We start from the raw sequence: 25,406 nt of genomic DNA on the forward strand, positions 1-25,406 counted from the left end.
TATATGGGTGAGAAAGTGGGATGAAATGAGAATACTTGCTAAGACGATCTACGACAACCAAAATTGTGTCATAACCACCAGATTTGGGAAGTCCTATAATAAAATCAAGTGAGATATCATCCCATATTCTATCAGGTAAAGGCAATGGTTGCAGAAGTCCAGCAGGGGCCAAAGCTTGGTATTTGACCTGTTGACAAACCATACAGTTCTACACAAAGAGTTTAACATCCTACTTCATCCTTGGCCAGAAAAAGTTAGATAAAAGGCGTTTCAAGGTTTTAAAATATCCTCCATGTCCAGCAAAAGGTGTATCATGTGATTCTGAGATAAGTTTTTGTCGGACAGAAGAATGATCTGGAATAACCAATCTTTCCTTGAAATAAAGTTTCTGATCCACCATGTGAAAATCTGGTTGCAAGAAAGGGTCTTGGTAGATTGCTTGAATAATCTCACGAGTATATGTATCTTCTTGGAGAGAATCTTGCCAGTTTGAAAAATCCAATGGTACAGGAATAACAAGATTCAACATTCAATGGCCTCCTTGAAAGAGAATCAACCCCCAACTTGTCTTTCCCTGCTCTATAGATAATTGTGAAGTCGAAGGGAAGCAATTTCATCAATAATCTTTGTTGCTCATCAGTTGTAATACGCTGGGAAAGGAGCTACTTGAGGCTATAATGATCTGTGTCATACTCGATTTTTACCTAAGGTCAAAACGAGCATGACATAGTGGACTCTAAAAGAATAAATTTTGTATAAATTCACCACCTAATTTTAAAGAAAAATAGGAAACCTATTTATTTATCAAACAAGTATGACTTTATTCTAATCTACCAAACCAATTTAAGTTCTAGGTAAGGGTTCAAATTATTTCGAAGGGAATGGGTTAGGCATCCTTCAGAATCCACAACTGTAGTTCCCGACCAGACTTAGGTTTATTATTAAAAAATAAAAAGAAAAATTAATATTTGCAAATACAAAAATAATATAATACATATGTTATTGCAATATATATATATAAACGCACGTAAAGATGTATAAACAAACGTATATAAGGATATATAAAAAAGAAAGGCAGAGATTAAATAAAAAAAAAGATATTGTTTTTAATGAAAAAATTACACAATGTTTTTTAGTGTAAAAAGTGTTAATTATTTAATCAAATATCTAAATTAATTTTAATATAGATATTAACGGCCTAAATTTGCCTAACACGTGGTAAGGATTGTATAAATAAAGAACATCCCTGCCCAGCGCCCCAAAAATAAAGATTTCACTATAATTAATATTTGTACAATGATAAGAATAAAAGAGAATACAAATACGAAAAAAAAAATTCAAGCTCTTCTCTGAATATCATTCCCGATGAGTATTCCCGAGAACCTGTACAAACACTTGTAATAAAAATATTGGTAACAAATAAATAATTATCAAAATAAATTTAAAAGGTAAGTGTGCATATATGTACTTAAAAATATAATTCTTGCTAAAAGATGGGCTCGGATTAAATTTTAGATACGCCATGGCTACGAAGTGGTTGCTCAATTTGTTGGCCTTCCTAAATCGCCTTGCCAAGATACGAGTCCTAAAATCTTTTGAGTTGTAATAAAAATTTTGTCATCGTCCAAATTTATTTATTTTATTACGTATTTATATATGTAATATCCATCTTTTTATTTGTGAAGGCTTCGAAAATCGATGAAAAATTTCTTCATCGGTCAAGTGTCGTCCCTTAATATAAAATAATAAATTTGAGAAAATAAAGTTTGTTTTTTTGTAATGGGGTGGCCTCAAATATCTAGACGGAGAGATAATTTTATTAACCAAGTGTTGGCCTTTCTTGTTCGTTATCAGTGTAGTATCAAATGGCAAAATGTTAGTCACGAAAAAAAATACAGAATCAGTAAAAAATCATAGAGCCAAACCACAACAACAACTACAACTAACTTACAATAATTGTATGACAACAATGTCAAAGGTTCACCGGAATTCATGGAGCTAACCAAAATGTCAACAACAATTCAAACAAAATAGTACAATAAAATCCATGAACATATAACGGAGCAATGGTTAGAGAAATAACAGTTAACCAACATAATAATCGAAGTTTAATGAAAGAAAAATTTAAAATGGCGATAATACCGGCGTTGCTTCAACGGGCTTCACCGGAGCAACGCCGGAGAAACACGAGCCCGGCCAGATCTGGCCATTTCTCTGACGAGGTAGTTTCCTCCATTAATGGTGGGAAAAGGGAAAGAGGAAGAGGTGGCAAGGAGCAGTAGCGATTTGTGATATCAGTCGTCCGGCAATTGAATCCGGTGGTCGGTTGTGAGGCATCGGAGAGAGAAAAATTGGGTGGAGAAAAAGAAGGGGGTGGGGGTTGGACTGGTGGCTGGCAGCTTAAGGCGTTAGAGTTTTGCCGGCTGGAGCGGCGGCGGTGGAGATGTGAGAGGTATGGGAAGTAAGGGAAGAAGAACGCTTCATGGTGGTCCACCGGCGGCAGTTCGCCGGTGGTGAGGCTATGGTTTTTTAGAGAGAAGAAGAGAGAGAGGGAGTAGAGAGAGAGGGGCATGAAATTGAGAGAGAGGGAGAGATCAAATTTTTGGGTTGTAGATTATGCATGTGTTTGTGTGTGTAATTGTGTGGGGTGTATATTTAAAGAAAAAGGTGTCAATATATCTTGTGGCTGCCCTTATTTTGTAGTGTTTGTCTCCCCTTTTTTATTTTGTATTATATTGTTTAAAAATAATTAATCCGATTCAGTGTTTGTGAATCATAAAAATACAAAAAAAAAATTGTAATTATGAAATAATATAAAGAACGTTGAAAATATTGAAAAAATGTAATTAATTAAAAAAGTTATAAAAAATATGATGTTATGTCGTGTATATACGTATTTTGTGTATTTATTGTGTTGTGTATTTAAAAAAATTTATCAAATATATTTTTTTCTTCCAACATATCCCTTAAATTAGGGAAAGAAGATGTGGGAAAATCAAAAAAGTGGAGAAAATAGGAAAAAAAAATTACATTAATATTGTTTATTTTAATGTGATAAAGACACCGAATTATTATCGTACTGTGTATTGAAATAATATATTAAACTCAGCTTTTGTGGGTCGTATTAAATAACATATAAAATAATGAATGCCGATATATAAAAACAAAAAAAATTATAAATAATAAATAAAAAATATGATTATCTTGAAAAAATATATTATGCTATAAAATAATTAAAATTATATTGTACAATAATGAATTGCAATGCTATGATGTGTGCGTATGCAGATGACTGTGCAAAAATATTAAAAAGATAATAAACTGGTAAAAATCCTAAAATTTATAAAAATTAAAGATAATTATTAATAAATTATGTAAAATAAAAATATGACAAAAATTGATGAAGAAATTATAAAATAATGACGATTATCAATAATTTGTTAAAAAAATCTAAAAATATGTAAAAAAATTATATTTTTTGCTCTTTAAAGTTTAGAAAGCCTAAAAACATTAATTTTAGGCATGGAGAGCCAAAATTGGGTGTCAACAACAATCCCTTTTCGTTTGAAGACGATGTAGAAGTCTTCAGACGAAAACGTTGATGTATAGACAATTTTGCTCGATAAAAAAATTATTTTTCCTAAAAAAATTGATCAAACTCTAGTTTAGAGTTGCCTACACACCTCGAATTATATGAGGTTCAGGTCGGGTGTAGTTCAAAAGATTAGGCGAATCGCCCTGTTTTTAAGAGTGAGAGACCATGTGATGATGATTATAAAAAGAAGGACTATTTGGGAAGAGGAGTGTTCATCTATTCCCGATTCTTCATTCAAAATTGCCCCAGTATCGAGCTGTGAGATATTGGGGATACAAGATTGTGTACTTCTTGAGAAGAAAGAATGATTATGGTTGTGACGACTGAATTCTGTACAGAGCTTCCTACATATCTCGAGTGTCACGAGAATCAGGTCATTGTAGTTCAAAATGAAAAGATAGGATAAATTTTGAGGCAACTCTCAAAATTTGTCCCAGTGTATGATTTATGGCTGATACTGTCTTCTGAGAAAGGAAAAAATTATCTTATTATTGTGGATTGTATTTTGACTGAAAGGATGTATGACGTCTCCCATTGTCTATGGGGACTTGAAGATGAATGACGTCTCCGATTGTCTACGGGGACTTATGAATGAAAGATGTCTCTGATTAGGTACGGACTATGTGATGAATTAAAATTATCTTCGATTGTCTATGAAGATTATGTAATGAATAAAAAATGCCTCTGATTATACGGAGACTTGATGATATCTCCAATTGTCCATGGAGATGGATGTTAATTGTCGTCTTCATTTGTCTATGAAAACTGATGTTGAATGATGATAGCTTCGATTGTATATAAAGACTTGATGACGTATCTAATTGTCTATGGGGATGGATTTATGATAGCTCCAATTGTCTATGGAGATTGATGTTAATTGTCGTATTCAATTGTCTATGAAAACTTATGGATAATTTTCACTTCCGATTGTCTATGAAGACTTTGTATGATACATCCGATTATTTACGGAGACTTAATGATAAATGACGCCTCCGATTGTTTACAGAGACTGTGTCATAAACGATGTCTTCGGTTGTCTATGGAAACTAATACTTATTGGCTTCTTCAATTGTGAAGACTAATGTTGATGAATGGTGTCTTAGATTATCTACGAAGACTGATGTTGATTATCCTTTTCGGTTGTCTATGAAGACTAATGGATGACATCTCTAATTGTCTATGGAGACTGATATTGATTTTCATCTCCGGTTGTCTACGAAGACTGACGCTGATTGTTGTCTTCAATTGTCTATGAAGACTTAAGGATGACATCTCCAATTGTCAATGGAGACTAATGTTGAATGGTGATGTCTTCGATTGTATACAAAGACTTGATGACATCTCCAATTATCTATATAGGCTAATATTGATTTTTGTCTTCGATTATCTACGAAACTGACGGATAATGGCTCCAATTGTCTATGGAGACTGATGGATGACATCTCTAATTGTCTATAGAGATTGATGTTGATTTGTCCTCTCCGATTGCTTACAAAGACTGACAATGATTGTTATCTTCAATTGTCTATGAAGACTGATGTATGATATCTCCAATTGTCTACGGACATTAATGTTGAATGATACCTCCGATTGTCAATAGAGACAGTGTCATTTATGATGTCATTGATTGTCTATGAAGACTATGTCATAAATGTTGTCTTCGATTGTATACGAAGACTATGTATGATATCTCTGATTGTCTTCGAAGACTTGATGATAAAATGACTTCTCTGATTGTGTACAGAGACTATGTAATGAATGTTGTCTTCGATTGTCTATAAAGACTATGTTAATATCTCCAATTGTATATGGAGAGTGATGATAAAATGACGTCTCTGATTGTCTATAGAGACTATGTAATAAATGATGTCTCCGATTGTCTACAAAGACTATGTTGATATCTCTAATTGTTTATAGAGAGTAGTGATAAAATGACGTCTCTGATTGTCTATAAAGACTATGTAATGAATGATGTATCCGATTGTCTACGAAGACTATGTCATGAGTGTTGTCTTCGATTATAAACGAAGACTGTGTATGATATCTCCGATTGTCTACGGAGACTTGATGATAAAATGATGTCTCTGATTGTCTACAAAGACTATGTTATGAATGTTGTCTTCGATTGTCTACGATGACTATGTTGATTGTCGTCTCCAATTATTTACGAAGACTGAGGCCATCAACTAGTGAGTTGACTGAAATCTAATAGCCCTACCAACTAGTGAGGCTATTGATGTACAAAAAACTCTCGACTTGGGAGAAAAAATGTAATAGCCTCTCGACTGGCGGAGCTATAAAAAATATAAAATACTCAAAAATGAGCGTCTGGCTGAAAAATAAAATGTTGGTATTTAAAGGTATGTGCTTGAAAGAAAAAGGCAAAACATTCGTATTTGAAAATTAAAAGCCTTAAATAAAAATTAAAAAAAATGCATGCATGAGAAAGTGGGCTCCTTAAACTAAAGGTGAAAAATGTCCATATGGATGTCTTGAAAAAAAAGAAAGAATTTTTTATATATATACTTTCTTGATAAAAAGTGCTGAGAGATAAGAATGCACATTTTTGTCTTGACTTCGGTTGATACCAATAATTAGTAGTGTATAAGAATTCTCCATTTCTTTCCCGACTGACCGAGATCGACTTCAGGGTAACTCCTACAGTTTCAAGTGATACCTCAGACATACCTAAGTACCGACAAGATTTGATCGTCTTACTTCAAACAAAGATTTTGAGCTATGCTTATTCTCATGTTTCAAGTGCCCTCTCCGGAAAGAAAGTCCCATTTCTCACATATTTAAGTAATTTCTTTTTGAATTTGGGGACGTCTAGAGAAATACACTCACACTTAGAAAGAAATTCAATGCATGCAATTATGATACCATAGGCTTGGCCTTCATATAAGTATCCACAAATGTGAGAACCCTTGGAATAGGATCCTGTAGGACTTGCTATTGGCTTGTAATGTAGGCTTGGGGACAGGTAGGATAATATTAGGGATGGAAGTGACTAATTCCTCAATGAGTGTTACACAGTATTTGTGCTTTCAATATTGTTGTGCTTTGACGCTTGATCTTCTTTATTGTGCTTCGTTGTCCCTTGTTTTTGTATTTTCTTTGACTTCTTTTGAATCTTATGTTGGAGTTTTCTCCTATTTTTCCAAGAAACTATATATTTTTTATTTATTTTTTCCTTTTCTTTTCTTTTTGTGGGGCTTTGCTCCTTTTGAAGTCGTTTTTCATTTTTGTTCATCTAGGACAATATATCTTTTGCATTTTGTGTCTTTGATCTTGAATCTATTTCCACAAATTACACGTATTTAGTGCACTCAAGGAGGTAGGGCCAAGAGAGGGATAGTGCATGTAAGCACTCAAAAAAGAATAGGTTCATATGCAGTTATCCGAAGAAAAGGTTTTAAGCTCAAAATAAGGGAGTGCTAGGGATAAATGTCATTTGGTGGGCTGTAAAATGCTCAATCGGATCAAAGAAAGCCTACGATCCTTTCCTAAACCAAGCGTAACTCAGAATTTTGCCTCAGTGAACATTTAGGTCAAGTTCTAGATCAACAATGCAATGCAACAAATTAAACTAAAGCTCACCACACAATGCGCATGAAACGATGAGGTTGATTTCGTTCTTGTCTTATATTTATGCAAGAGAATTTTTCAAGTGGTACTCAGGTGTGATAAAAGGTACCAAAAGAATCTATGGTTTACCATGAAGTCAGCCCTTTTCATCATACCAATTTGTTCTTTCTCATCCATACTCCTAACTGTATTGGTACCAACTAAGTCAATTTTATTTTATTTTTTAAAAAAGAATGGGACCGAACCCAAATGAAGGTTGCCTGCGTATCTTGTGAAAACAAGAATCAGGTCTGCGTAGTTTAGGAAAATTTGCAAATATGTATGTGCAAAAAAAATTGATGGTCATTCATAAAAATAATGTGAAAGACGATCAAGAAAGAACAACTTTTAGCATCAAAATTATTCTGATCAAATGATCGAAAAAATGGATGTAAAGCTAGGAAGAGCTTTGACACAACTGCAGTATGCTGACAAGATTAAAAAAAGTCAGACATTGAAGAAATTATGACATTATTTCTCCGCATTTAGCAGGATTATTATAACTAAAAATATATTGAACCATTGCTTTTGAAAGTGAGGATTGATACGCCATAAATTTAATGAGTTACGGCGTTCAAAAGAAAAGGCTAGGTATTCTAGCACAAAAATTAGGTGAGTATCTAAAAGTAGGCCGGCTAGGCACTAATGTAATTAAGGTTTGGATTTGGGAGTTATTGGTTGTGCTCCTGAAGAATCTGGAGAGCATTTTGAACTATTTCAGAATATTGCCCCCGTTTTGAACACCGGAGAAATTATTCTAAAATAGTGAAGAGACCGAACTCTAATGCAGGGTTGCCTACGTATCTTGTCAGTACAAGAATCAGGTCAAAACATAGTTCAAACATACGCAGCTAGTGGCGATGTTGCTAAGGTGCATCTTTTAACTGATCCATATAACAAATTTAGAGCAAATAAATATGTACAGACACAATAATCCTTCAAATATGTACAAAAATTATAATAATATGTCACTTGGGTTGGGAACCCTTTGAACATAGAGCTGTCTAATGATGCATGCACCTAAAAGGTGGTATTTTAGCTATAACCTATATTGACTAAAAGTGGGCAGACACGGACTTGAATTTCCTATATCAGAAGGCACGTAGTTCCACGGAAATAAAACTCCCGCTCACCCCACGCATGCGCCGACTCTAAAAAATAAGGTTCTTTGAAAATTTTTTGGGAAAGTACAGTGTACAATCCGCATGGACAATGTGTGTGCGTGTCAGTATTCCAAAATGGAGGGAATATGAACAGAATGTCAATTTATATAAAGCGATAAATAAATAAATAAATAATCTATACAAATAATTAAAAAAAATAACTTATGCCACATAAACAAGATAAATCAAAACAATTAAGTAAAAGTAAATAACAGTGTATAAAAAACATAAATAGTTACCTAAGACTGTAATGGTTAGAACCTTGAATTCCCAACAGAGTCGCCAAACTGTCATACCCGATTTTTATCTAGGGTCAAAACGAGCACGATATAATGGACTCTAAAAGAATAAATTTTGGATAGAGTCTCCACCTAATTTTAAGGAAAAATAGGAAACCTATTTATTTATCAAACAAGTATGACTTTATTCTAATCTACGAAACCAATTTAAATTCAAGGTAAGGGTTCAAATTATTTCGAAGGTATTGGGCTAGGCATCTTCAGAATCCACAACTGTGGTTCCCGACCAAACTTAGGTTTATTATTAAAAAAGAAAAAGAAAAATCAATGTTTGCAAATACAAAAATAATATAACACATATGTTATTGCAAAATATATATATATAAACACGCGTAAAGATGTATAAACAAACGTATGTAAGGATATATAAAAAAGAAAGGCAAAGATTGAATAGAAAAAGATTTTGTTTTTAAATAAAAAATTACATAATTCTTTTTAGTGTAAAAAGTGTGAATTATTTAATAAAATATCTAAATTAATTTTACTATAAATATTAACAGCCTAAATTTGCCTAACGCGTAGTAAGGATTGTATAAATAAAGAACATCCCCGCCCAGCGCCCCAAAAATAAAGATTTCACTATAATTAATATTTGTACAATGATAAGAATAAAAGAGAATACAAATACGAAAAAAAAAATTCAAGCTCTTCTCTGGAGATCATTCCCGACGAGTATTCCCGAGAACTTGTACAAGCACATGTAATAAAAATATTAGTAACAAATAAATAATTATCAAAATAAATTTAAAAGGTAAGTGTGCATACATGTATTTAAAAATATATTTTTTGCTAAAAGATGGGCTCGAATTAAATTTTAGCTACGCCATGGCTACGAAGTGGTTGGTCAATTTATTGACCGTCCTAAATCGTCTTGCCAAGATACGAGTCCTAAAATCTTTTGCGTTGTAATAAAAATTTTGTCATCGTCCAAATTTATTTATTTTATTACGTATTTATATATGTAATATCCGTCTTTTTATTTTTGAAGGCCTCAAAAATCGACAAAAAATTTCTTCATCGGCCAAGTATCGGCCCTTAATATAAAATAATAAATTTAAAAAATAAAGTCCGCCTTTTGTAATGGGGTGGCCTCAAATATCCAGACGGAGAGATAATTTCATTGGCCAAGTGTTAGTCTTTCTTGTTCGTTATCAATGTAGTATCAAACGGAAAAATGTTAGTCACCAAAAAAATGCAGAATCAGTAAAAAATCAGAGAGCCAGACCACAACAACAACTACAAAAAACTTACAATAATGGTATGACAACAATGTCAAAGGTTCACCGGAATTCACGGAGCCAACCAAATGTCAACAACAATTCAAAAAAAACAGTACAACAAAATCCATGAACATATAATGGAGAAATGTTGAGAGAAATAATAGTTAATCAACATAATAATCGAAGATTAAAGAAAGAAAAAATTTGAACAATTATAATGCCGACGTTGCTTCAACGGGCTTCACCGAAGCAACGCTGGAGAAGCACGAATCGGGCTAGATCTAGCCATTTCTCTGACGAGACAATTTCCTCCAGTAATGGAGAAAAAGGGGAAAGAGAAAGAGGCGGCAAGGAGCAGTAGCGATTTGTGGTCGCCAGTCGTCTGACAATTAAATCCGGCGGTCGACAGTGAGGCGTCGGAGAGAGGAAAATTGGGGGGAGAAAAGAAAGGGGATGGTGGTTGGACTGGTGGCTGGCAGCTTGAGGCGCCGGATTTTTGCCGGCTGGAGCTGTGGTGGCAGAGATGTAAGGGGTGTGGGAAGTATGGGAAGGGAAAGCTTCACGGTGGTCCACCGATGGTGATGAGGTTTAAGTTTTTTAAAAAGAATAAGTGAGAGAGGGAGTAGAGAGAGAGGGGCGGGAGGTTGAGAGAGAGAAGGAGATCAAATATTTTGGGGTGTGGATTATGTGTGTGTATAGTGTATGTAATTGTGTGGAGTGTATATTTAAAGAAAAAAGTCTCAATATATCTTGTGGCTTCCCTTATTTTGTGTTGTTTCTCTCCCCTTTTTTTATTTTATATTATATTGTGTAAAAATAATTAATCCGATTCAGTGTTTGTGAATCGTAAAAATATAAAAAAAATTAATTTAAAATTACGAAAAAATATAAATAATGTTGAAAATATTGAAAAAATATAATTAATTTAAAATATTATAAAAAATTTGATGTTATGTCGTGTATGTGCTTATTTTGTGTATTTATTGTGTTGTGTATTTAAAAAAAATATTTTATCAAATATATTTTTTTCTTTTAACATATCCCTTAAATTAGGGAAAGAAGATGTGGGAAATTAAAAAAAAGTGGAGTAAATAGGAAAAAAAAATTACTTTAATATTATTTGTATTAATGTGTTTAATATTATTTGTATTAATGTGATAAAGACACCAAATTATTATTGTACTGTGTGTTGAAATAATTGATCCGACTCGGCTTTTGCAGGTCGTATTAAAAAACATATAAAATAATGAATACCGATATATAATTACAAAAAATATATATATAATAAATAAAAAATATAATTATCTTGAAAAAAATGTTATGCTATAAAATAATTAAAATTATACTGTACGATAACGATATACAATGCTATGTTGTGTGCGTATGCAGATGACTATGCAAAAATATTAAAATGATAATAAACTGATAAAAATCCTAAAATTTATGAAATTAAAGATAATTATTAATAAATTATGTAAAATTAAAAATATGAAAAAAATTGATGAAAAAATTATAAAATAATGACGATTATCAATAATTTGTTAAAAAATCTAAAAATATGTAAAAAAAATTACATTTTGTGCCCTTTAACGATCAAAAAGCTTGAAAGCATTAATTTTAGGCACGAAGAGCCAAATTTGGGCGTCAACAATCTGTTCTGACATAAAAATGATGGCCCAAGAGGTAATGTTTCCATTTCTGCAAAGCTAAAACAAGAGCAAGCAATTTCCGGTCATAGGTAGACTTTAAACGACTAGAAAAAGAAAGTCCCTTACTAAAATACACAATCGGATGTCCATCCTGAAGAAGAATAGCCCCTATTCCTTCTGATGAAGCATCACATTCCACCACAAATAGTTGAGTGGAATCTGGAAGTCATAGTACCGGAATAGTTCTTAAAGCTTGCTTGAGAAGTTGGTAAGCATATTCAGTGGAGATCGACCATTGAAAAGCATTTTTCTTGGTAAGTTCAATGAGTGGTCGAGCCATCATCCCATAACCCTTCACAAATCTGCGATAATAACATGTTAACCCAAGAAATCCACCTAATTCCTTCACATTGGGTGTGTTGGTGAAAAAGTGGTAGATCATTAGGTTCTTCAAAAATTGATTCAAACTTGTGAAGCAAACTTTGAATATCGATGGGTAGATACTTACCTGTAGTGTCATCCTCTTTGGAGAAAAGCTGGAAAGCAACTGGTGCATTTGATTCAGGTGGAACCCCCTGAAGCTTATACCGCTTCCTATTTAAATTAAAAATAAAAAACATTTCATTCCAGTTAGCTTGGACTGTATTTAAAGACGCAAGCCACTTAATTTTGTTGGTATTTGTCCTGACCTTCTTACCATAATTGGGTTTTCCTTTAGGTACCATAATTGAGTTTCTCTTTAGGAAAAGGAAAACCTAGATTCTCCATATTTGGCTAATCCTTATTCTTATAGAAATAGGTTATAGACTCTATAAATAGAGACTCCTTTCTTCTAGTTTATTAGCATCCACAATATAGTCCTAGGGGTTTGAGAGTTTCTTTTGGGGGGAGACTTTGTGAGACACAAGTGTTGCAGTATCACGTGGTGTGAACCTCTTTTTATTCTAATGATTTATGTGAGGTTGTCTCTCTTGACAGTTTGTACTCTCTTTTATATAGTGGATTGCTCATCTCTCTTTTTGGATGCAGGTCGATTGACCGAACCACGTTAAACTATTGTCTCTTTTGGTGTATTTCTTGTTTATCTTCTTACGTGGCATCTTTCGAGGTTTCCTTTGCTAGCTTCCGCATGAAACCTAATTATTTCGGTCCTAACAAGTGGTATCAAAGCGAGGTTAAATCGGGTGTTCATCTTGGCGGATTCAGTTTTAGTCGTAACCTATTTGACGATAATGAAGATTTTGGTTTGAGTGTTACTCTGTGTAGAGACAAAAATTTAATGGAGGAGATTTTGGAGATGGAGATTGAATTTCATGAAGACTACGTGAAGAAGGTGGAGAATTATCAGTGTTTGTCCTGACTTTCTTACCATAATTAGGTTTTCCTTTAGGTACCATAATTGAGTTTCCCTTTAGGATAAAGAAAACCTAAATTCTCCATATTTGGCTAATCCTTATTCTTATAGGAAAAGGTTATAGACTCTATAAATAGAGGCTCTTTTCTTCTAGTTTATTAGCATCCACAATGTAGTCCTAGGGGTTTGAGAGTTTCGTTTGGGGGGAGACTTTGTGAGATAAGTGTTGCAATATCACTTGTGTAAACCTCTTTTTATTCTAAGTGAATTATGTGAGGTTGTCTCTCTTGACAGTTTGTACTCTCTTTTATATCGTAGATTGCTCATCTCCTTTTGCGGATGTAGGTTGATTGACCGAACCACGTTAAATTATTGTGTCTCGTTTGATATATTTCTCATTTATCTTCTTACGTGGCGTCTTTCAAGATTTGCTTTGCTAGCTTCCACATGACACCTAATTATTTCGGTCCTAACAAATTACAAGCACCGAATTAGCCCCTCCAACAGAGAAAGGATAGAAATCTTGGTCAATAGTTAATCTAGGGAATTTCACAACCAGATTTTGGCATAGACGGTTGCAACATATGATTTCTCCATTGCCGATCTGGACTCCAAAATAGGGCACAATGTGAACCAGCAACTGTAATTCTTGAACAATTTTCTTAGAGATAAAATTGTGGGATGATCCACTATCAGCCAAAAGTAGCACCTTGCGTCCATTTAAAGTCCCTTGAAGTTTCATTGTTGTGCCTTTTGTGTTACCTAGAAAGACATGGAATGAAATTTCAGCAAGGTCATTTGTACTTGCATTCCTGTCAATAACGTCACTTGCCATTTGTTCCACTAATTCACCCCCTTCAATGTTGTCGTCTGTCTCCATAAGAGTGAGAGATGTTGTCTTGCAATGATGGCTATGCGATTCTATTTCTCTATATCCCAAGCACGATTCTGAGAAGGACGAGAAGATATTTATGCAGAATTTGGATTTGTTCATGACATAAGTTGGTTGCCTGCTGATTGGTGGAGAGTGTTACGCGCATAACCCATTTGTCTTGTATTGGATCATGACATATTTGTCCATTGTGAACCTTTATTCCCACCATTGGAACCCATTTTTTTCTCAAAGTCCACAACAAGGCTCATAGCTTCATACACTGTTCTGGGCTTGTGAATTCTCACATCTACTTTGAGTTCTTCTTTAAGTCCAGTAAGAAACACTCCCAAAAGACAATGTTCTGGCTAATTCTTGACTCGGGCAGATCGTTTAGCAAATTCCTGGCGATATTCCTGGACTGTGCCCAATTGTCGAATACTACATAAATGTTTATCTGGATTCTGAAATTCTGTAGGACCATAGTTCTCTTGTAAAGCTTTAACAAGGTCCTCCCTATATAATAGTGTACGCTCACTATTAATACATGCAAAGAGATCAAGCGCATCACCCTCTAAATACATGGCTGCAATATCCACCTTTAAATCATTATGTGTTTGATAGTATCGAAAAAAAATTTCAGCCTTCAATATCCGACCACGAGGATCTCCTCCTTTAAATCGAGGAAATTCCATTTTTGTGTGTGGCCAGTGGGATGGATTCCTTAACCACCAAGCCGTATCCATATCAATATCAACTTTCTATGTCATTTGATTTTACGCCAACAACTAATATGTCACAAAAAAACTCAAGAACTAAATCAGGTTGCTCACTTTGTAAGTAACCGAAAATCATGGAGCTTCACGAGAAAGCATCGCTTACAAATATTTGATCAAATAATTTTCTAGCCAAACAAAAGTTTATCAATACTGAGAAGGAAGTTTGATGATGATATAAGATTCATCAAAAGAGAGATCGTCAAATTAGTATCATATCAATTCATTGTCATGATGAAGAAGAAAGTTTAATTCATCGAGAGAGATGGTTAAATCAGTTTTAAAATGTATTTTTTTTGAATGATTTGTAAATAATGTATATACACTTATTGTTGTTTATTTTAGTATTGTCAATTAGTTATTTCTTCAAATATAACATATATATGTACTTTTCAAGAATAAGATTTTATTATAAAATGTTGAACTTTTTATATTAAGATTATTTTATTGCTAATATAAAACTTATATTATATTATATTGTATTGTATTATATAACTATGGATATGGGAGAAGTTAGTACTAAAAGTACAAAAATCGAAGAGGTAGATTTACCTCAAGATATGGATCTACTGAATAAAAGGACAATTCCAAAAGTTGAATTAAAAACCATATATGAATATGGATTTTTGATAAAATAAAACATAAACAAATTATTAAAACAACTGAACAATCTCTTGCTTTAAATGCTGATGAACAGACTAGTCAACTCCTAAATAAGCATGATATTGATATTTTTAAACGTAATTATAATTATATGCATATTGGCTTAGTACAAATTGCCTTTCGACCTTTAACCCTAAAGGGTCTCCCTGAAACATTTTTAGCTGCTTTCCGTGATGCTAGATATCTAAATTTTCGAAAATCCTTAATGGGGTCTATTGAATCTACTCTTGCTTATGGTCCTGTATATTTTAATACTCAGCCAAATTTACAATTATCTCTAACTGATGTAAATATTCTTCATGCTTTAACCTTAAATGTGAAAACTCATGGATATGATTATGCCCCTGGATCTGAACTGATAGGATTATCTTACCAAATATACTATCGATTATTATCAACTCTAAATCCTCGATGTAAGTTAATTGATGATAATTCTGATTGCACTATGCTTATTGAAACTAATTTTATAAAATCTAGGGTCACTACCCGAAGACCTATTAGATGGGATGAAATTGATTTCCCCCAAACATGGATTTTAAATTCAGTCACTTCCCCAAAACAATTGGCGGACGATGTGACTAATTCAGAGTTAACTCAAGTAACTCAAAATCCAGATGGTCGAATTTGTCTACAATTTGATAGTAATTCCCCAGTCTATAGAAATTCTTTCTCAATACCACGAAGACTTCCTTCTATTCATCATATTTCTCCTATAGAACCTCAGTATGGTCCAGCTAGGAATCGAGCGGCATCTTTGCATACTATTAATTCTGCAGATTCGCATATTACACCTAAAGGTGTAGAAAAGATAAAAATCAACTCAAAAACTAATATAGTTCAAGATTTTGATAATGAAAATCCTACCCCATCTGAAATGGATTTTGACATCAATTCTGTTTAACCATGATGACGCAACTTATTGATTTTAGTCCTGGTTCTCAGGCAAGAAAATATATTCATAAAGAATTTTTTTCTGAAAAATGGAAAACCTTTAGGACATGGTTTTTTGAAACTTATACTCCTGATGAATTACGAAATATTTCGGAAGAATTCTATGAAATTTGTGCTTTACATAATAAAATTATTTTCTTTGTACCATGGTTCATGTCTGCATATTTACCGCCATATGTCAAAATAATCGAAAGATCTTATCAAAATTCTGATGGCACAATTACTCAAGCACTCTATCCTCCTCAGTCTTCCTTTATATTGCCCAATAATACTGGCATGACTTTTTCTGCTTTTCAAAAGTTTGTCAGTGAAGATGTGGGAAAAATTACTGTTTCTGAAATAAATAACCTTATCGCCCAAAATAATTATTTGAGTCTTTATGTTAAGGTTTTAGGAGAACATATTTCCTCTCTTGATAAAAAACTTGACGAATTAATTGAGTTAGTTAACAAACTTAGCACCCAGATGAATTCCTCTAACATTCCTTCTACTTCCAAAATCACTGATGAAGAAGGATATATTTTATCAGAACCTTGTATTCAAAGACCTCCTGAAATAGAAGGATTTGAAAAAGTTTATCAATTAGACCAATTAGAGAAACTCTTAGATAAAAAATTCTCTCGTTTAAACATTCAACCTCTTAATATTTCTGATGATTTTGTACAAAATCTTGAGTCTAATTTTGCTGATAATATTGAGTCTACTCAAAATACTGGAGATGTAATCTCTTCCAAGCTAAATAAGCTGAAAGGTATGATTAAGAAACAACCGGAAAAGAAATACGCTGATATTCCCCGTATGTCTACTGCATATTATCCACGCCCAACTCCTCAAGATGTTCTGATAGAGGAAAGGGAATGGAATCATACAAATACTTCTTATAGTGGAGAAGCCATTTATGAATGGAATATTGACGGATTATCTGACCGACAAATCTCTATTCTTATCCATCGTATGTCCATGTATGCTACTATTGCCACAGCCACTGCTTCGCCAGAAAATTGGGCCAATCCACCGAACCAACAATTTGTAAAATGATTGTTGCAGGATTTACTGGCCAACTTCGAGGCTGGTGGGATAATTTCTTGGACGATGATAAACGCGAGGCTATTTTTAATGCCACCAATGATAAACCCGGGAAAGATAATCTAGGACGACCTCTTCGGGCAGGACGTTCAGATGCTGTCTATACCCTTATGCTTACAATTATTGAATATTTTGGAGGAAGATTTACTAATCAGTATGAAAACATTAGGACCCTTCTTAATGGTTTAAAATGTAAACACTTAGGGGAATTTAGATGGTATAAAGATACCTTTATGTAAACACTTAGGCGAATTTAGATGGTATAAAGATACCTTTCTTAGTAGGGTTATGGATTTACCCGAAAGTAAGTATGACCATTGGAAAGCTAAATTCATTGATGGCCTTCCACCTTTATTTGCTGAAAGAGTTAGAAAATCTCTTAGAGGATCTTATGGAGAAGTCCAGTATTCAGAAAAAACTTATGGTCAGCTTATTGTAGCTTGTACTCAAGAAGGCTTAGCCCTTTGCAACGAGTTGAAATTAGCTAGACAAATTAAGCTTGATAAACTCAGAGAAAAATCCTAATTAGGAGACTTTTGTGAGCAATTTGGTATGGATAAACCTTTCTTACGTAAACCCCAAAGATATTCCAAGCCTAATAAATCCTATAGAAATAAACGTTCTAGGTATAGAATCAAGGAAGAATGTGAAACTAGAAAATCCTTTCGTAAGTCTACCAGATTCACGAAAAATAGATCCAAAAGAGAATTAGCCAAAATTAAATGCTATAAGTGTAACCAGTATGATCATATAGCTCCAAACTGCAAATTACAAAAACTCAAGTCCTTAGGACTTTCTGAAGAAGTACATGACCAAGTTTATAATTTATTGTATACCTCTGATTCCGAATCTGATTCTACTTCTGAAGATGATTTTGAATTACCTAATTCTGATAGTGAGCTCAGTTAGGTTAATAAATGTAATGATTGTGATAATGATGTTTGCAATTGTGATGAAATGATGTATAAACTTCAAGCGCAATTCAAAGATCTTGATTTAAAATTTCAAACTCTTACTGCTGAAAATGTTCTCGAATTACTAAAAGAAGTTACTGATGAAAAATTGCGTGAAAAAATCCTTAATTTTGCTACTCAAAAAACTTCTATTAATACTAGTATTTCTAAAGATAACTCTTTTGATAATCATCACATGTCTTATTCCTTAGCCGAAGTTAATCGACGTCTTGCGTTGAGTAAAACCCCAGGTAGAGATACTACCTTTAATGATTTAAAAATCGAAGTTGAACAATTGAAAAGGGAAATTGTTTCCTTAAAACAAAATCAGATGATCTCCGATCATAGAATTTCGAAAATTGAAGAAAAGACTATTGAAATCCCTGAAACTTCTTTTACCTCAAAAGGAAAAGATAAGGATTTGGAATACTCTGAAAATGATGAAATTGATAAACTTAGTCCAACAGAAGATTTGAAAAGAGATTATTTCTTGGGGATGATGCAAATAGTTACAGCTCATAAATGGTATATAAATTGCACTATTTTGATAAATAAGAAATTTTCTGTCACTAATGTTGCTATGATTGATAGTGGTGCTGATGTTAGTTGTATTCAAGAAGGACTAATTCCAACCAGGTATTTTGAAAAAACTACTCACATAGTAAAATTTGCATCTGGTCATACTCTTGATATCAACTATAAATTACCAAATACTCATATATGTCGAGATAAAGTCTGCATCCCTCATTTTTTCTTTTTAGTAAAAAATCAGTTATATCCTCCTATTATCTTAGGAACACCTTTTATAAATGCTATCTATCCTTATACACATATTGATGTAAATGGTTTTAAGGCTACTTATAAGAATAAACAAATCTCTTATCCTTTTGCTACTAATCCTGTAACAAGAGATATAAATACCCTTATCAATATGAAACAAAAACAAATTAATTTTTTACAATTAGAACTACTGAGTATTAATATTTTTGATACTTTAAAATCAGTAAAAGTCCAAGAAAAAATAAAAATGATTTCTAATCAATTGATTCTTGATATTTGTGTGGAAATTCGCCCTTTTCTCAACAATACGGGCTAGAGAAGCACAACTTACTAGACGGCGTCACAGAGACAAGGTTAACATAAGTGTATTGAACTCGACTGTACCTCCATTTTGGAACCAAGTCAAGAAATTAAAAAGATTCTTCTATATTTTGATAGAGTCTGGAGCTTTCATAGTTAACATGTCAGCGAAGTTAGATCTTCAACATAGATATAAGAAAATTTTTTGGTCGGACATAGTCACGGCTGTACTATGGTAGAAGTTTAAGTAAATGACTATAAGTAGTAAATAGATATGTACCTGACTAGCCGGGAACCCAACTAAAATAGTAGTAAGCAAGTAGCTTCTTCTTTATTTAATTCTTGAATATATTACAAAGAGAGAGAGAGAGAGAGAGAGGGAGAGTTTTTGAAAAATAAAAGGAGAGAATTTCTGAACTCCTGCCTCTTCTCAAGAATGAGGCACCTATAAATAATAAAAAAGAGAATCTTGCACAGTAATAGATGGGTCCCTGTGCACAGTGATTTTACTATTACAAAGAGAAAATTATTACAGTCTTATCCATCAGTCATGTGTTGTCTTTTCCTTTTCATTTCTTGATGAATGCTTCAGCTTTTTCAATTTTTTCTTCTTCTATCAGAATTTTCGGAGGTTGTGAATCAGTAATATCTTCAGTATTTGTTTCGGTACTATTCATTGATATGTCTGAATTTTGCTCAACAGTTTGAAGTAATTTATCTCGGACCTCTGATAAATATTCTTCTATCATTTGCATTTTATTATGAACCAAGTGTGTTTGTGCTTATAATTATTATAATATAATACTTGAGAAAAGGCTTTAATATAATCCCAGTAAGTGAAATTGGCAAGTGTTTGGGCCATTGGTCCCATTGGCATAGATCTTTGAGTTATTGACGAAATTCCCCATTCTTCAATAGGAATAAGTTTTTTAATTACCATTTTGGAGTATCCATGAACTCCACGGGTAGTTTCTCCGAGGGGGCTGTGATCAAAGGTTGCACTGAAGGTTTGTACTAAAATATGTTTATAATAAGTTCGAGTTTTGTATGATTCGCCAGTAAAATATACGTTGGCAGTAAGGTAATTTTTGAGTAGTCTCCATGCTTCTTCAGAATTTTCTTGTCCGGGAATATGCTGATTTTCAATATATAATATAAGTTCTCTAGCATCCAGTTTTTCATATGAAGGCTTATCTTCAGAATTTTCTTGAACTATGGACGCAAAAGAATCTGCAGTTTTTTGTTGATCTGATAGATAAGATTGCAGTTGTTTGTATAATGGATGATTTTCAGGAATGTCTTCTAAATGTACAGAAGAACCAATATTCAGAGTTTTGAATGATGAAGATTCATCTCGAGGAATTTTTGAATTAATTAAAGTTCTATTTCCTTGCTGCAATATAGGGAAATTAGAACTTGCAGAGCTATATGCAAAATTTCTTCGATCAAAATATGAAGGGTTTGTTCGTCCTCCTTGATATGAAGAGTTTTGATTTCTTCCACCTCGTCCTCTACCTTTGGCGAGTTGCCAAGGAGGATCCATACTGCATTAATAATCAGGAATTTGATCAGCATACCATGACATATATTCAGAGAGATCTTCATAAAGTGTGTCCTTTGTGATAAGGTCCTCAATGACTTTCCGTAGTATGAGCATGTGTAAATCCATATTTAGAGGAACTGCTTTTATAAAGGTGATTAAGAACTTTGCAGAGAAGAAGTGTAGAAAGAACTTCATTATATCTGTAAACATTAATCACTTAAGTCAATATCAAACCAATAAATTTCTTTTTCAAGGAATTCGTCGTGGTGAACAAAATTTTATTTTTCGATTAGGCTACGAATTAGAGTTTCTAAGATAAGAAAATGAATATCTTCGTTTAGAGGAATGCATTTGATAATAGTTATTATAGTTTTCTCAGAGAGGAAGTATGTATAAAAATTCATGTTAGATATTCTCGAGATAGAAAATCAGGCAAAGAATTTTCACTACCTCTTTTATATTGTATTTCATAATCAAAAGGGGCTAATTGAGCTTGCCACCGCGCAAAAATTAATTTAGAGGCATCATGTTTGAAATTTTTATTAAACATAAATTTGACGGATTGAGCATCAGTTCTAATTATAAATTTTTGGTTATACAAATCATCTTGGAATTTTAAAATTCATTTTACAATAGTTAACATTTCATGGGCTACCGTGGCGTATTTTTTCTGACTTTCCATCCATTTACTAGAATAAAATCGAATCAAACATTCGGTCTTCGTATGGGGATTAACTTGTTTAAGTATTCCGCTATATCCAATATTTGAAGCGTCAGTTTCAACGATTTTTAACCAGTTAGGGTTTGCAAGAGAAGTACAAGGAAGGGTTTGAACTCTGTTTTTAATTAATTTTACTAAATCAGTGTGTGCTTGAGTCCAAGGAGTTTTGTGATCCTTTTTTAGTCTATCATATAAAGGAGCTAAGTCTCTAGACAAATTTTCATAAAAAGGGGAAATATAGTTAAGACTACCGAGAAACCTTTGAAGCTGTTTTTTATCAGTAATAATATCAGGGAATTTTTTAGCAAATTCTAGAACTCATTGTATAGGTTCAATAAAACCTTGAGAAATATTATGTCCTAAAAATCTAATATTTGTCTGAAATAGACTTAACTTTGGTTTAGAGATGACTAAGTCGTTTTGAATAATTATTTGTTTAAACGTATACAAATGTTTAAAATGAGACTCAAGGGTTTTTGAAAATACTAAAATATCATCAATATAGACAATGATAAAGTCCATATAGGGATTAAAAATGTCATTCATAATCTTTTGAAATTCGGAAGGAGCATTCTTTAAACCAAATGGCATGACATTCCATTCATACTGTCCAAAAGGGACATTAAAAGCAATTCTATAAGTATGATTTTTATCAATTTAAATTTGCCAATATCCAGATTTTAAATCAAATTTAGAAAATATATTAGCATCATATAATCTGGAAAGTAAGTCCTTTTTATTCGGTATAGGGTATCGAATCCATTTTAAAACTTTATTCAAAGGTTTATAGTTTATAACTAGTCGAGGTACTCCTCGTTCCTTTTCAGCAGCATTATTGACATAAAAAGCGGTACAAGACCAAGGAGATTTTGAGGGTTTTATAAGACCCTTTTGTAGAAGATTATCAATTTCTGTCTTACAGAATTCCACTAACTCTGTATTCATTTGACAGGGTCGAGATTTTGTAGGAATCTTTTCTTCACTAAAGTCATTTTCATAAGGAAAAGAAACAATATGCTTCTTTCGGTTCCAGAAAGCATTTGTATTATATTATATTGTATTGTATTATATTGTATTGTATTGTATTGTATTGTATTGTATTGTATTGTATTGTATATATTAGCATTTACCTTTTAAATATGCTATCTCTATTTGAATATAATTGTGATCTATTAGAGGGCAATGTGCAGTTAATTGATCAAAATTTTATATTTTTTCACTTTTTTCCTCTTTTATTACTTTTAAAAATTTTGATCTTGTGAAATTTTATTCTATTTATTTTGTGTTATGCCACAAATTCAAAGGACCACTTTGTTAATCCTCTTAATTACACTCAATTCTTTACTCTTCTCTTTGTTAATCTTCTTAATAATAATTTTTTATGGTCATTGTAATAATCCTCTCATATTGTAGTAATCCCCTCAATAATAATTTTCTATCAGCACGTATTTAAGATAAAAGAAAAAAAAGTTCATTCCATTTGATTTTATGAATTTGCGGCAAACGAGTTCAATTTTGTATTTTTTTTGTTTCTTTTTAAAATCTTTTTTTAATGATTTTAAAGAAGGTCAATGAAAGTTATGAAAGTACTAAGACATAAAGTTAATACTTATGAACATCTATAAAAACACCTATATATATAAGATGACGTACACCTCTTTATGGCCTAAAAGATCATTTTATTTATTTTTGAATGTTTTCCGTCATTTCACTAAATAATATATAACATCATTATCTACTAACTAATTAAATTATACCAATTTAACACTTGCAAGTAAGTCAAAGATTTTGTGACCGTTGTAACTTATGATAATTCTGTTAATGAAAATTTATGTTTACAATTATAACCTTTGTAATTTGTGATAACTAATAATAAGTTAGGTTATAACTATAGAATGTAAAACTACATTTTATATAGTATAAAATTAGAGAAGTGATGTGGCACTTCTCTTTAGCTAGGGATTTTATTTATCTTTTAAAAAAAAAAAAAAAAACTTGGCCCAACCATGATGGATGGACACCCTGGGTTTATTGCATACTCAAGATTTTTTAATTGAAATATTAAACACACTCATGATTGGTGTACATATATCCACACATTATTTTTTTATAAACACACCCTCGTAGGGTGCTAATTCATGATACCAGGTTCTTTTTGCTCATCTTTATGACAATTTTCTTAATATTTTATTTTATTTATTATTATATAAAAGTAGATGTATCAATTATTGCTGTCTTCATTTATTTTTGTTCTTTATGTAAGAATTTAAATGCCTCACATTTACCATTTCACTTATTTCTATTTTTATTATAAAATCTAAATATTTACTAATTCATCCTTTCATTTTTAATTAAAAAACAAAAATATATTAAAATGAAGTAGTTCATTAATGGAAATATCATTTCAAGAAGCTTAAAAAATTAAAGTCATTCTCTTTTACCTCTCTTAATTATGAGATTCAATTACTCACTAAAATGGAAAATGAAAAGTTGTAACTCTTCAAAATGTCTTTTTCAACCTTCTCCTATTTATTGCATTTCATGATGAATACATCAATATTGTTTAAAGTTAATTTTCATCCAGTACAAAATATATATATATTCATGATGAATACATCAATATTGTCTAAAGTTAATTTTCATCCAGTACAAAATATATATATATATATATATATATATATATATATATACTCTCTCCGTCTTATTTTATTCAACACTTATACTAAACATAGTTGTTTAAAATTAATTATCATTCAATACAAATATATAAATATACTCCCTCCATTTTATTTACTCGGCACTTATACTAAAAATAGTTATTTCAGTTTACTTGTTCAATTTATGAAATCAAGAGAATTTTATTATATATTTTTCTCTTTCTGCTCTTAATATTAAATGACTTCGTAATGTAGTAATATTCAAATTCAGAGTTCAAAACTATTATTAATAAGGCTATTTAGTAAAAAAAAATTCTATATTAAAGTTTTTATCGACAGTGGAAGTGAGGGAATATGGAGGCAGCAGAGCGACTTCTTTCGGTGAAAGCTAAATAGAAGATTAAAACGATCTTTCAAGATTAATGACTTAATTGTTAATCATGATACATTTTTTATTCTTTAACATTTATTTATATTTGATGAAACATTCTTTAATTTTTCTCCATCATATATATGGGATTAGATACTTAATACTTATAACATAACTTTTTTCTTCATTAAATTTGTTTTTTATTTTCTTTTTCAAATTCACTTACAAACGTTCAAATTGGTGTTTCCTATTCAACTAGAATGTTTCTCACAATTCTTTTTATTCTTCAATCATATTTTAATTTGTTTAAAACCGCACAGACAAGTACACTAATTTAAAAATATAAAGAGAATATTTATCACACAATATCAATATATAAAAAAAAAGACCATATTTGATTCAATTGGGCCAAGTACACATTTGAACTCACATAGCTATAAAATTTTACTTTGAATTGGCAGGGGGCACACAAACACAGGCCCTCTCTACCACAAATTATGACATAGGCTCAACCACTTGAGCTAACCTTAGGTAGGCACCCCTCCAAAGTGCAATAAAGGCCACAAGCCCAGACCATGGGTCTTACTAATCACCCATTGACCACATCCAGGTAAGTATGTTGCCCAGTTAGCTCAGCCCATTACAAATACTACAGCTTTCGCTCCACTTCTCTATTAGTTGTCAATGTGGGATAATCACTCATTACTTTCCATAGCTTTCTGTTTGGAGATGGGAAAAAAAATCAGTGTAATGTATATTTGATTCTATTTGAATATACAAGAACTAAGAAATAGTATTTGTCTCCTTATCAAACAAGCTGTTAGAGAA

General features: G+C 32.2%; 1 non-coding gene across 1 annotated transcript; it reads right to left on the reverse strand.

Annotated features, from left to right (window-relative positions):
- Window positions 1–25,035: 25,035 nt before the first annotated feature.
- On the reverse strand, window positions 25,036–25,196 carry LOC124888339. The gene has a single exon (XR_007046464.1). It is a non-coding gene; the product is annotated as a U1 spliceosomal RNA (small nuclear RNA).
- Window positions 25,197–25,406: the final 210 nt, after the last annotated feature.

This window comes from Capsicum annuum, chromosome 10 (assembly GCF_002878395.1).
Source record: "Capsicum annuum cultivar UCD-10X-F1 chromosome 10, UCD10Xv1.1, whole genome shotgun sequence".
Taxonomy (NCBI): domain Eukaryota; kingdom Viridiplantae; phylum Streptophyta; class Magnoliopsida; order Solanales; family Solanaceae; genus Capsicum; species Capsicum annuum.